The sequence below is a fragment of the Myotis nattereri genome (genome assembly GCF_964212035.1).
Source record: "Myotis nattereri genome assembly, chromosome: 1".
NCBI classification, from domain to species: domain Eukaryota; kingdom Metazoa; phylum Chordata; class Mammalia; order Chiroptera; family Vespertilionidae; genus Myotis; species Myotis nattereri.
Genome location: NC_138075.1, coordinates 44,008,601 through 44,021,173, shown reverse-complemented (window position 1 = coordinate 44,021,173; position 12,573 = coordinate 44,008,601).

Below are 12,573 nucleotides of genomic sequence, written 5' to 3'. Positions count from 1 at the left end.
AGCGCGCGGGCCCGAGGCGCGCGGGAGCCGGGGACCCAGGGGCGGGGCTGGCAGCGGAGGTTAGAGGAGGGAGGGAGGGGCCGGGAGGGACCGAGGGAGCCAGGAAGGCGGGGCGACCTCCACCCCGGCGGACGGGGCCCCGCGATCCCGGCGTCTCCCGCAGGGGCGGGGCGGAGGCCTGGAGAGGGCGCGGGTGGCCCCGTGGCGGCGGGGCTGGGGCCGCCTGCCCCGGGGGCGGAAGCTTTGCCTGGGCTGGCGGAGGCCCGCATCTTGGTCTGGAGTTGGGTAGGGACCCGCAGGAAGAATAACGCTGGTGTTTGGAGGAACAGAAATAAGTTCGGTGAGAGCGGCGGAGTGCTGGTGGACGGGGACAGAGTAGACCGAGGGGGGGACCCTGCCTTTACCTGAGAACAATGGCACGTAGTTCAGGGGCAGGGGCGTGGCACAGTCTGATGGCATTTTAGACCCTTCCCGCCTCCGCGTGGGGATGGACAGGAGGAGGCAGGACGGGAGACTGGGAGGTGGAGCTTGAGGGTGCAGTTGTCCTAGGGACAGTGGGGAGGTGAGAGTTGACATGAGTTGTGTGGGAAGTGCCGTAGCTGTGACTTGAATGTCAGGGGTGGGCAAGTGGAAAGCAGGTGAGGGGTAAATGAGAATTCATCTTTGCCCACACGAATCTTGAGGCAGATTCGGGTCAAGAAGGCTGTGGCGCCCGTGGCCCCAAAGCTTGGGCCAGACCTGGGAGCTAGGAGGAATGACTTGTGGCTCAGTCAGAACCCAAGAGGCTGCCTGGGGAGACAGCGTCCCTGTGGGAAGAGAGACAAATGGCAAAGCTTGACAACACTCGAGGCAGATTGCCTGTTTCAATCCTGGTGTTGTTGCTAAGTAGCTGTGACACCCAGGCAAATTGCTCAGTCCCTCTCAGCCTCAGTTACTCATCGGCAAGGAGAAGCCTGTGGCATCCACTGCATTAGGTTGTGGTGATTCAATGGGGTAAGACACATGAAGCCCTTAGCACAGAGTTTGGCCCTGGTGATTTGTTATTTATAATAGTCTCCCCGACCTGATGCTCCCTCCATGATGTGAGGGGTTTGAGCTATGCCCATTTGCATTTTATTTCCTTCCCTGTCTTCTCTTGGGGTCTTGTATTGGATTTTAAAAATTCGTATTTTTATTGACTTCAGAGAGGAAGGGAGAGGGAGAGATAGAAACATCAATGATGAGAGAGAATCACTGATTGGCTGCCTCCAGCACCCCCTCACCCCATAACCGAGCCTGAAACCCAGGCCTGTGTCCTGACCAGGAATTGAACCAGTGACCTCCTGGTTCATAGGTCAACTCTCAACCACTGAGCCACACCGGCCGGGCGATGTCCCTGTTTTGAAGCAGAGAAAATCAATGTCCTGAGCTGAAGTCCTGTACCCAAGGTCAGCCAATGGCAATGCTCATACTGGATCCCAGGTTTAATTTTGGTGAATCTGATCTTCCATCTGCAGACTGGTCTATGTATGCACCAGAGAAGGGCTGAGGCTTCCTGCGCTGACCCCAGTCTCCTCACTTTCTGTTGGCTTTGAAAGCCTGCTGGGCTCCAAAGGAAGGGACTTGAGGCGCCTGTGACGTAACCACAGATTTAATAACACTCAGGGGTGGCTTGCAGCATTAGAGGATGAGGCTGTGTGGAGGGGCCTCTCTGGCCCACTTAATCCTTAAGCCCTTAAATACCAACAAATCTGTGTCCTGCCTGGGGCCGACAGCTGGCGCTTGTGTAGAGGGGAGTCCAGGCTGGCAGGGGGGCCAGGCCTTCCTCAAAAAACACCATGAAAACTACCCCCAGCTGGTGGGGTGTGAGTCCCTCTCTTTCCCAGCACATGAGAACTCTTTAAAAACACCCTCTGCCCTAGCTAGCTTGACTCAGTGGATAGAGTATCAGCCTGTGAATTGAAGGGTCCCAGGTTTGATTCCGGTCAAGGGCACATGCCCTTGTTGCAGCTCGATCTCCAGTGGGGTGCGGGTGGGGGTGGTGTGTGTGTGTGTGTGCAGGAGGCAGCCGATCAATGACTCGCTCTCATCATTAATGTTTCTGTCTCTCTCTCCCTCTCCCTTCCTCTCTGAAATCAATAAAAATATATTTAAAAAAATTTCCCCGGGTCCCTTCGTAGTCACTTCTACCCCCCCCCCCCAATCCCTGTCAGCCACTGGTCTTCTTTATGTCGTTGTAGTTTGTCTTTTCTTACATTTCATATAAGTGGAATCACCTAGCTTTTCCTTCCTGGGTTTCTTCACGTAAGACCTGCTTTTGAAATTCATCTGTGTGGTTGCATGTATCAAGAGTCCAGCTCTTTATTGCTGGGTAGAATTCTGTTGTCTGGATGCACCACATCCTGCACCAGTGGAAGGCCATTTGAGTTGTTTCCAGTTTGAGTGATTGTGATAAAGCTGCTAGGAATGTTCTGGTACAAATCTTTGTGTGGACAGATGTTTCATTTCTGTTCAGTAAATACTAGTGCCTCTCAGGTAAATGGGATTGCTAGGTCCTGGTAAGCATACATATAACTTTATAAGAACTGCAGACAGTCTTCCAAAGTAGCTGGGCCATTTCAACTGCTCTTTCATCTTAAAAACGTCTGGACTACAGCAGATATAACCACACCAATATCACCCTGATGCTGAGTTAACTCCGATGGCCCTGAAGGTTCCTTATCCGTGCAATGTGAGAGGGGAGCTCTAAACCAGGGCATTCACCTCCACACCCCATCTCCCATCTTCCCCTGTGCTTCCGTGATCTTCCTGTACTGGGCGCAGGACAAGGCAGCCTATACATAATGTATGATTGTCTGGGAATTAAATTTCCACCCAAAGTAAAGAGCCCTCGTTGCTTGACTTTAACTATTTATTTGTTTGGCTATAGGATCCTCCATCAAACAATGGACAAGTCATAATTATAAATGGACCCAGCAGACAAAGCTGGATCCCTTTTCCTAGCTAGACAATAAACCAGGGCCAGTTCTCAGTTACCCCGTCAGTCAGTCAGCATTTGTTGAGCTGCACCACGAAACCAGTATTTCTTGCAGCCTTACTGTCCTTGCTCCACCGTTACGTGGATGTTGTCATTGCTCCTTGATAGATGATTAAACGGAAACTTGGAGATGTAAACTAACCTGCCCAAGGCTACCAGGCAGAGGCCAGGGTGGACTCGGAGTTCTTTCTGCTATGCCAGTCTGTGTACGTGTTCCCCCGTGTCCCGCGTGGGGTTCAGCATTCAGGATCTGGAAGAGGAGCCGCACACAAATGAAAGAGACGAGACAAGAGATAATTTGGAAATACTGGGGGGCCAGGCGGGCAAGTCCAACTCAAGGGGAAGGACTTCCACTGGTGCCCAGGCCTCGCCAACCTTCTATTCAACTTTGGTTACACATAAAGCCCTTAGTCAGACAGGCAATTGCGGTAGCAGACAGACTATCTTAAAGGTCAGTAAATATTAGAAGGATTTACTCTGAGACTATTTGGTCAGGAAATAACTTGAGCCCCCATTGTCAGGACTAGACAATCGGTGCATAACTCAGGCCCTTGCCATGGGTTCAAGGTTCACCAGTGTTCCGGGATACCTGTTTGTGTTTCTCTGCTAGTGAAGACAATGGGCGGTTTCCCACACCAGTCCTTCCCTGGGGAACATGCAGGGTAGCGGAGGGGCCTAGATTACCATGCATAAAACAATCCAGTTTTTCACTCAGGGCATTCCTGAAAACAGTTGAAAAGAACCGACCATTGCATAAAACTCTGTTTTTCCTATAAGAACATTGTTTGAGTTCCGACTTTGTTCCTGATGAAGGTCTTGACATAAGTGAAGTCATGAAAATCTTATATAAGGAAAGTTATTACTAATATAAACCTTTATAATAACTTAATTAGTAAAATTTTGCTTGGTCTTTATGAAACAGGCATGAAGGTATTATAGATATTAATTACACAAGGGGCCTATTCCACTGCAAATTTTTTAACGCAACTCAACCAAAAAACGACTATGTTTTTAAATTTTAAATATAATACAAAACTAAAATGCTACAAGTGGTAAATGGTGAACATTTAATTAGAAATGCTTTTTATTTATGTTTAAAAAGCATTGGGAGAAAAATTCTGATGGTTTTGGCCTCTTTATGAATGCTGGACTGAGATTTTGTATGTGGCCTTATTTCTCTTGGACCAGGCTCTTTTTAAATTTTTTAAATTTTTTTTATTGATTTCAGAGAGGAAGGGAGAGGGAGAGAGAGAGAAATAGAAACATCAATGAAGAGAGAGAATCATTGATTGGCTGCCTCCTGCACACCCCACCACTGGCAATTGAGCACACAACCCAGGCATGTGCCCTGACCAATAGAGATTTGATTAACACAATTAACCAGCTTGATTTAGTGACATTTATAAATTACTCTATTGAACAATCAAGTAATATACATTCTTTTCAAGTGCATGTGGAATACTCCCCAAAATTGATCATATAAAAGGCTATAAACCAGTTTTAACTAATTTCAAAGAATCTGATTTACATATGCCACATTTTATGATCTATGATCATAGATCTAACTTATGCAATTCAGTTAGAAGTCTGTAACAGAAAGATAAATGACACACACCCTGAGATTTTGGAATTAGAAAGTATGCTTCTAAATAATTTATGAGTCAAGTAAGAAATCATAAGAGAAATGGAAAGTTTCATAGACACAACGCTAAGATATGTGATAAAAATTCTAGCCTTGGCTGAGGTGGCTCAGGTGGGGAGTGTCCTCCTGGACACCCAGAGGTCACCAGTTTCCCAGCCAGGGCACATTCCTGGACTGAGGGCTCAAAGATGTTTCTCTCTCTCTTTAAAAATTAATAAAAATATTTCTTTAAAAATTTCTACATATCAAGACTGGTGGATGCAGAAAAAATGGTAATTATAAGGCAATTTTTAGCTTTAGATGCTTACATTAGAAAGAAAAAAGGCTGAAAATGAATAAGCTATATTTCACTGTAAGAGGAAAAGAAAATAATGGAATAAACCCAAATAAAATATGTATACGAAAAAAGATAAGAGATGCCCTAACTGGTTTGGCTCAGTGGATAGAGCGTTGGCTTGCGGACCCAAGGGTCCCAGGTTCGATTCCGGTCAAGGGCATGTACCTTGGTTGTGGGCACATCCCCAGTAGGGAGTGTGCAGGAGGCAGCTGAATTGATGTTTCTCTCTCATCAATGTTTCTAACTCTGTATCCCTCTCCCTTCCTCTCTGTAAAAAAATCAATAAAAATATATTAAAAAAAAAGATAAGAGCCAAAATTAATTAAATGAAAAACAAACATACAACAGAGGTGACCAACAAACCAAAGCCAGATAAAATAAACGAACCTTTGGCAAGATTCTTTTTTTTAAAATCCTTATCCAAGGACATGATTTTTAAAAATATCTTTTAGAGAGTGGAAAGGAGAGGGAGAGGGGGAGGGAGAGGGAGAGGGAGAGGGAGAGAGAGAGAGAGAGAGAGAGAGAGAGAGAGAGAGAGAGAGAAACACTGATGTGAGAGATACATCGCTTGGTTGCATCCCAGACCAGGGATTGAACCTGAAACCTAGGTATGTGCCCTGACTTGGAATTGAACTAGCAACCGTTTGGTGTACAGAACAACGCTCCAACCAACTGAGTCACCCACCAGGGCAAGATTCATTTTTTAAAAGATTTTAATTGATTGATTGATTGATTTGAGAGAAGAAAGAGAGAAATTGAGATTTGTTGTTCCTGATCACTTATTTATGCCCTCATTGGTTGCTTATTGTGTGTGCCCTAACCAGGGACCAAGCCTGCAACCTTGGCATATTGGGATGACACTCCATCCAATTGAGTTACCAGGCCAGGTGGCAAGATTCATTTTAAAGGGAGGTGGGGTGGGGTGGGTAGCAGCATGCCCAAATAATAACAGAATAACAGAAGCAAGCTGCAAATACAGAAGAGATTAAAAAGATAACATGAGTATATCAAGAATAACATTACACCAATTAATTAAAAACTTATTGGAAGAGAAACACTTGTAGAAAACTATAACTTATCAAAGCTGTATCAAGAAAGCCTGATTTTTACAATAGTGGTAAAGAAATGGAATCAGTGTTTTGTTTTTTAAAATCAAGTATAGCTGGTTTTTAGGCAATTCCTAGCAGATTTTCATAGAACAAATTATTCTAATTTTATATAAATTCTTACAAAGACTATCAACAAGAGTAATACTCCCCAACTCATTACATGAGGTTAGTATAACATTGAAATATAATCAATCAAGGACTGTATGAGAAAGAAAAGAACGGAATACATCATGAACATAGATAGAGATATTATAAACAACATACTAGCAAGTCAAATCCAACAGTGTATAATAAAGACAATTCATCATGACTAAGCTGGATTTATCCCAATAATATTAGAATGATTTAACATTAAGGACCTGTCGCTTTATTTATTTTATTTTATTATTTTTTAAAAAATATTTTTATTGATTTCAGAGAGAGGAAGGGAGAGGGAGAGAGAGAGAAACATCAATAATGAGAGAGAATCATTGATTGACTGCATCTCACATGCCCCCACTGGGGACTGAGCCCGCAACCCGAGCATGTGTCCTTGACCAAATTGAATCCAGGACCCTTCAGTCCCCAGGCTGACACTCTATCCACTAAGCCACACCAGCTAGGGCAAGTACCTGTAGCTTTAATTCATCCCATTAATGGGTTAAAGGAGAAGTTATATGATTATCTCAATAGATGTGGTAAAGTCCTTCAGTAAAAGCCAACATCCATTAATGATAAAAGCAGGATAAAACAAAACTTCCTAATGTTAAAAGGAATTTTTAAAAAAGCCTATAGTAGCAATCATTCTTAATGGAAATCATTGAAAACATTGTTCCTTTAAGAGCAAAACAAGACAAAGGTGTTTGTGAGCACCTCTTCTGTTCAATGAGGCAAAGATAAGACAGACAGAAGAAGAAAGAAGGAAACAACACTGTCATTATTTGCAGCTAATATAATTGTATACACTGAAAAACCCCCCAAAATCGACAAATTATTAGAATTCATAAGAGAGTCCAGCAAGGTTGCTAAATATGAAAACTGGGGTGAAAGTATTTGTGATATTTATTACTGACAAAAAATTAAGATCAAGATGTTAATCTTAAGAAAAAGACAAACTAGTAGAATAATGGGCAAAAGACATTAATAGGCACTTTACAAAAATAGGAAACAATTTGCCAACAAAAAGTAAAAACACACTCAACCTCATTGACAATCGGGTAAATATATGTCAATGGCACAATAAGATACTATTTTCCACCAACTCCATTGGAAAAAATTAAAAAAATTAGTAACACCAAGTGCTGGTGGGGCTGAGGATCAGTGGGACCTTTTATATACCACCTGTGGACTGTAAATTGGTGCAACTATGAAAGACACTTTGGCAATATTTTGTAAAATTAAACTAGATATGCTACAGAGAACTTCTTGCACATGCATAAGAATATTCATTGCAGTACCATTACAATAGCAAAAAATTGGAAGCTCCTAAATGTCCATTGATAGGAGAATGGATAAATAAATAGCTGTTCAGGCAGTGAATGCACTACAGTGACACACATAATCTGGTCAAATATCTATACATATAAAAGGCTAATATGCAAAGTGTCCCCTCAGGAGTTCAACTGGGAGATGGGGAGTTTGATTGCTCGCTATGAAGTGCGCTGACCACCAGGGGGCGGTGTGGAATGAAGGAAGGCCTTGGCCAGCAGCTGGCAGCGGGGGAAGGAAGGCCCCAGCCTACAGCCAGAAAGCCCCGATCGGCCCTGATCACTGGCCAGGCCTAGGGACCCTACCTGTGCACAAATTTCGTGCACTGAGCCTCTAGTAACATATAAAAAAGGAAAGCTGTGGGAAACTACAGAAAATTATGATATCAATTTTATAAAGTCCAATCAAGTAAGTAAGCTAAATATTTTGTTTAGGGGAGCATAAACATGTGATAAAACTATGTATTTTCAAAAACCAAGAAATGGTTCAACATAAAATTCAAACTAGTATTACCTCTGGTGAGAAGGTAGAATAAGATAGGACAAGAGGTATACAGGTGGATGCATCAATAGGTAACGTTCTCGTTCTTAAGTTGGGTGGTGGGTTTACAGGAATTTATTTTATGTCACATTTATTCTTTTGATGTATCAAACACTAGGCATGAAATAGTTTTAAAGTAGCCTGTAGTTTCCTTCTTTCACCACTACATGGCAGGCTAGTCCGTCAGTAAAGTGACTCCTGGAAGGAAAAGGCTGATGAAAAAGGGAATGTACCCTGTGTCAGCATTCTAGTTGCATTCACTTTCTCCCATAGGAACACATATAAAACAGGGCTTTGTGCTCTTAGAGAGTTTACCTGCATAACCAGGCCAGCTCAGGTGCACATTACTCTGGTCTGGATCCTGAATCCTTGTGGCTGGGTTTTGGTTTTGTCCTTTCTGCCTGGTTATGTAACAATTTTATAAACTTCTACGTGTTCTATATTTATATGCATAGCTCATGAACACAGACAATAGTGTGGTGAAGGCCTCGGGTGGGGGGGTTAGGGGCTGGGTGGAGAGGGGCACGGTGGGGGGAGGAATGGGGGGACATCTGTAATATTGTGAACAATAAAACATAGATTAAACAAAAGTGTATATCAGCTTGAACATTGATTTTTATTTCTCAGAATTTTCCAATATCTACCAAGGTGTTCATTCCTTAAATTAACAACATGGAGCATGAGGGTCGTTACTTGGCCTCCCTCATGGCAAGCGACACATCTAACTCTGCGGCACATCGAACAACACGTCTGTGTTCATGGATTTGGGCTATGTTCTTCAGCATTAGCATTAGAACCACTGTTTAATGAATGTCTGGATGACACTGTTATAATATACTAGAGGCCCGGTGCACAAAAATTTGTGCACTCGGGGGGGAGGGGGTCCCTCAGCCGGGCCTGTGCCCTCTCGCAGTCTGGGACCTCTCGGGAGATAACGACCTGCTGGCTTAGGCCTGCTCCCAGGTGGCAGAGCTCAGGCCCAATCCCTAGGTGCAGCCCCTGGTCGGGCTCAGAGCAGGGCCAATTGGGGAGTTGGGGCGCCGCCCCCTGTCACGCACAGAGCAGGGTGGATTGGGAGGTTGCGATGCCACCCTCAGTCACGCTCAGGGTAGGGCTGATTGGGGGGTTGGGGCACCGCCCCCTGTCACACTCAAGGCAGGGTCAATGGGGAGGTTGCGGCGCTAACCCCCCCCCCCCCCCGTCATGCACAGAGCAGGGCCAATCAGGGGGTTGGGGCGCTGCCCCCTGTCACACACAGAGCAGGGCCCATCAGGGGGTTGGGGCTCAGTACCCTGTCACGCACAGAGCAGGGCCAATCAGGGGGTTGGGGAGCTTCCCCCTGTCACGCACAGAGCAGGGCCCATCAGGGGGTTGGGGCTCAGTACCCTGTCACGCACAGAGCAGTGCTGATCAGGGGGTTGAGGAGCTCCCCCTGTCACTCACAGAGTAGGGCCGATAGGGGAGTTGTGGCACCGCCCCCTGTCACACACACAGCAGGGCGGATCAGGGGATTGGGGCGCCGCCACTGTCACACTCAGGGCAGGGCCGATGGGGAGGTTATGGCTCTACCCCATCACGCACAGAGCAGGGCCCGTGGGGTGGGAGGGGGGGAGGGTTGGGGCACCGCACCCTGTCACACACAGAGCCGCAGGGCAATCAGGGGGTTGGGGAGATCCCCCCTATCAGGCACAGAGCAGGGCTGATCAGGGGGTTGGGGTGCCTTCCCCTGTCACACACAGAGCAGGGCGGATCAGGAGGTTAGGGCGCCTTCCCCTGTCACAAACAGAGCAGGGTGGATAGGGAGGTTGTGGCCCTGCCCCCTGTCACACACAGAGCCTCAGGGCGATCAGTGGGTTTGGGCGCTGCCCCCTGTCACGCTGATCCTGGTGCTGGGAGGCCTCTCAGCTCCGCTGATCCTGGTGCTGGGAGGCATATTACCCTTTTACTATATAGGATAGAGGCCTGGTGCACGGGTGGGGGCCAGCTGGTTTGCCCTGAAGGGTGTCCTGGATCAGGGTGGGGGTCCCCACTGGGGTGCCTGGCCAGCCTGGGTGAGGGGAAGATGGCTGTTTGCAGCTGGTCACACACCCTTCAGGGTGGGGGTCCCCCCTGGGGTGCCTGGCCAGTCTGGGTGAGGGGCTGAGGGCTGTTTTCAGGCTGGCGGGTGACTGAAGCTCCCAACTGCTCCTTTTTTTCTTTTTTTTATTCTGGGCCAGCTTTAGCTTTGAGGCTTGACTCCAGCTCTTAGGCCTTGGCTGCTGAAAGCAGGTATCTGGTTTGTTTGGGTTCTGTAATCGAAACACTGTATCAACTCCAGCTCTGAGATCCTGGCTGGCTGAAAGCAGGTTTCTGGGGTTTTGTTTAGCTTCTATATTTGTAACAATGTTTCAAACTGCAAGCTCAGAGGCCGGCAAGGCAGGAGGGGAACGTAGGAGTCCTCCGTCACTGAAGCAAGCAAGCTTCATGTTAGCTTCAAGCTGCCTGGCTGCCGGCCGCCATCTTGGCTGGCAGTTAATTTGCATATCGCCCTGATTAGCCAATGGGAAAGATAGCGGATGTATGCTAATTACCATGTTTCTCTTTTATTAGATAGGATAAAGGAATATTTTAAACCTAATAACATTTATGTTAAAATAGCGACACGCTAGTCATCAAAATCTCTCACAGAAATTCTGGGGCCAAGTTGCTTGTTAACGTAATGTGATTGGCAGATGTTGGTCATATTTCTGCTTTGGCAGCCAGTGTTAATCACTGAGTGGCAACGGCACACACAGGACTCCAGCCACACATTTCCTTTTTCGTTCTCTAGACCTGCCCTGTCCACTACATTAGCCACTAGCCACATGTGGCGATGGAATTGGAATGGATGTGGTGTAAGTGTAAAATACACACGGGATTTTGAAGTCTTAGTATGAAAAAAAAAGGGTAAAATGTCTCAATGATTGTTAATATTGATGACGTGAAAATGATAATGCTTTAGTATAAGTTGAAATCAACTTCACCTGCTTCTTTTCACTTTTTTTTTAACTAGAAAATTTAAAAGGATACCCATGGCTCACATGCGTGGCCCATATTTTATTTCTATTGGACAGCATTGCTCTCTAGATGCTCTCACCAATAATTGGGATAGATACTTACTTATGGGCTGGCTTCAGGGGTGTGTGGCCAGTGCAGTCTCACGGGGCCCCATGCTCTGCTGTCATTGCCTTGACATTTAAAATTTTTATCCTTGAAACTGAGTTTTAGAGGTGAAGTCTCATAGGACACTGGAGCATGCGCCAGGGGCGAGAAGCCTCGGCTGGCTCATGCGCTGTCCCCCCTTCCAGGGATGGCTCCTAAGGCCCTGCCCTTCCCGCCTCCACTGCTACTACCTTCCGTCGCCGGCAGGGGGCTGGGCGCGGTCAAGGAGAGGGCTGCGGTGGTGACCATCCTTTCCTGGGGCAGGAACTCTCGCCTACCCAGATCCAGGTGCGGAGTGCGACAAGCTGGCAATACCGTCGGGGGTTGCCTGTCCGCCCTGGTTTGGGCAGCGGACCTTTGGGCAGGAGGGACACCTGGCTTGACTTCCCTAGATCGCACCCCGTGTGGAGGGATCCCGCCCTGGAGGTGGGGGTGGGGGCACCAGTCACCCTGAGAGTGTCCACGAGCCCAGGGGAGCATAGTCTGGCTGCAGGCTTGGGGCAGGGGTGCGGGGGAACGTCTATTTCTCCTTCTAAACTTCCTCAGTCTTTCTTGTGTTTGTCTTTTCTGGACAGCTCAAGGCACCCTCTGGGGACAAGCCATAATACACAATAAATGTTATTTACTAGTGGTAATTCCACATGCGAGTTAAATACCATGATATTTGCATTTAAAACTGAGACTGCACAATATAAAGATGAATGATAAAATTCATGCTAGCCCTGGGCCAGTAGCTCAGTTGGTTGGATTGTTGCCCAGATGTACCAAGGTTGTGGGTTGGATCCTGGTCAGTACACATACAAGAACTAGCCCATGAATGCATAAATAACTGGAACAACAAATTGCTGTTTCTTTCTCTCTCTTGCTCTGGCTTTTGCTCTTCCTCTGTCTCTCAAATCAAGAAATGAATAAAATTTCAAAAATTCGTGCTAATAATTTAAAATTTTTAACCCTTTTCGGGCCAACGTGGAGGCTGACTCGACAGACCAGGCGCTAGGAGCAGGTCCAACATCGAGGCTGAGGTTGACACTGCAAACCGGTTCAACATTCAATCCCGTCAATTAATTTGGACCAGACTGTTTGAATTCCAAAAACAAAATTGGACCGCAAAGGGTTAATTTTACTTTATTTAGACATCGAGTAGCAAACAGAAAGACCACAGCAAGTCAAGAGAAATCGCTGGAAGAAAGGAAAAAGCTTTTTGAACAAGGGGCCCTGCATTTTCATTTTGAACTGAGCCCACAAATTATGTAGTCCATCCGCTTCCATAATCTCAATTTCA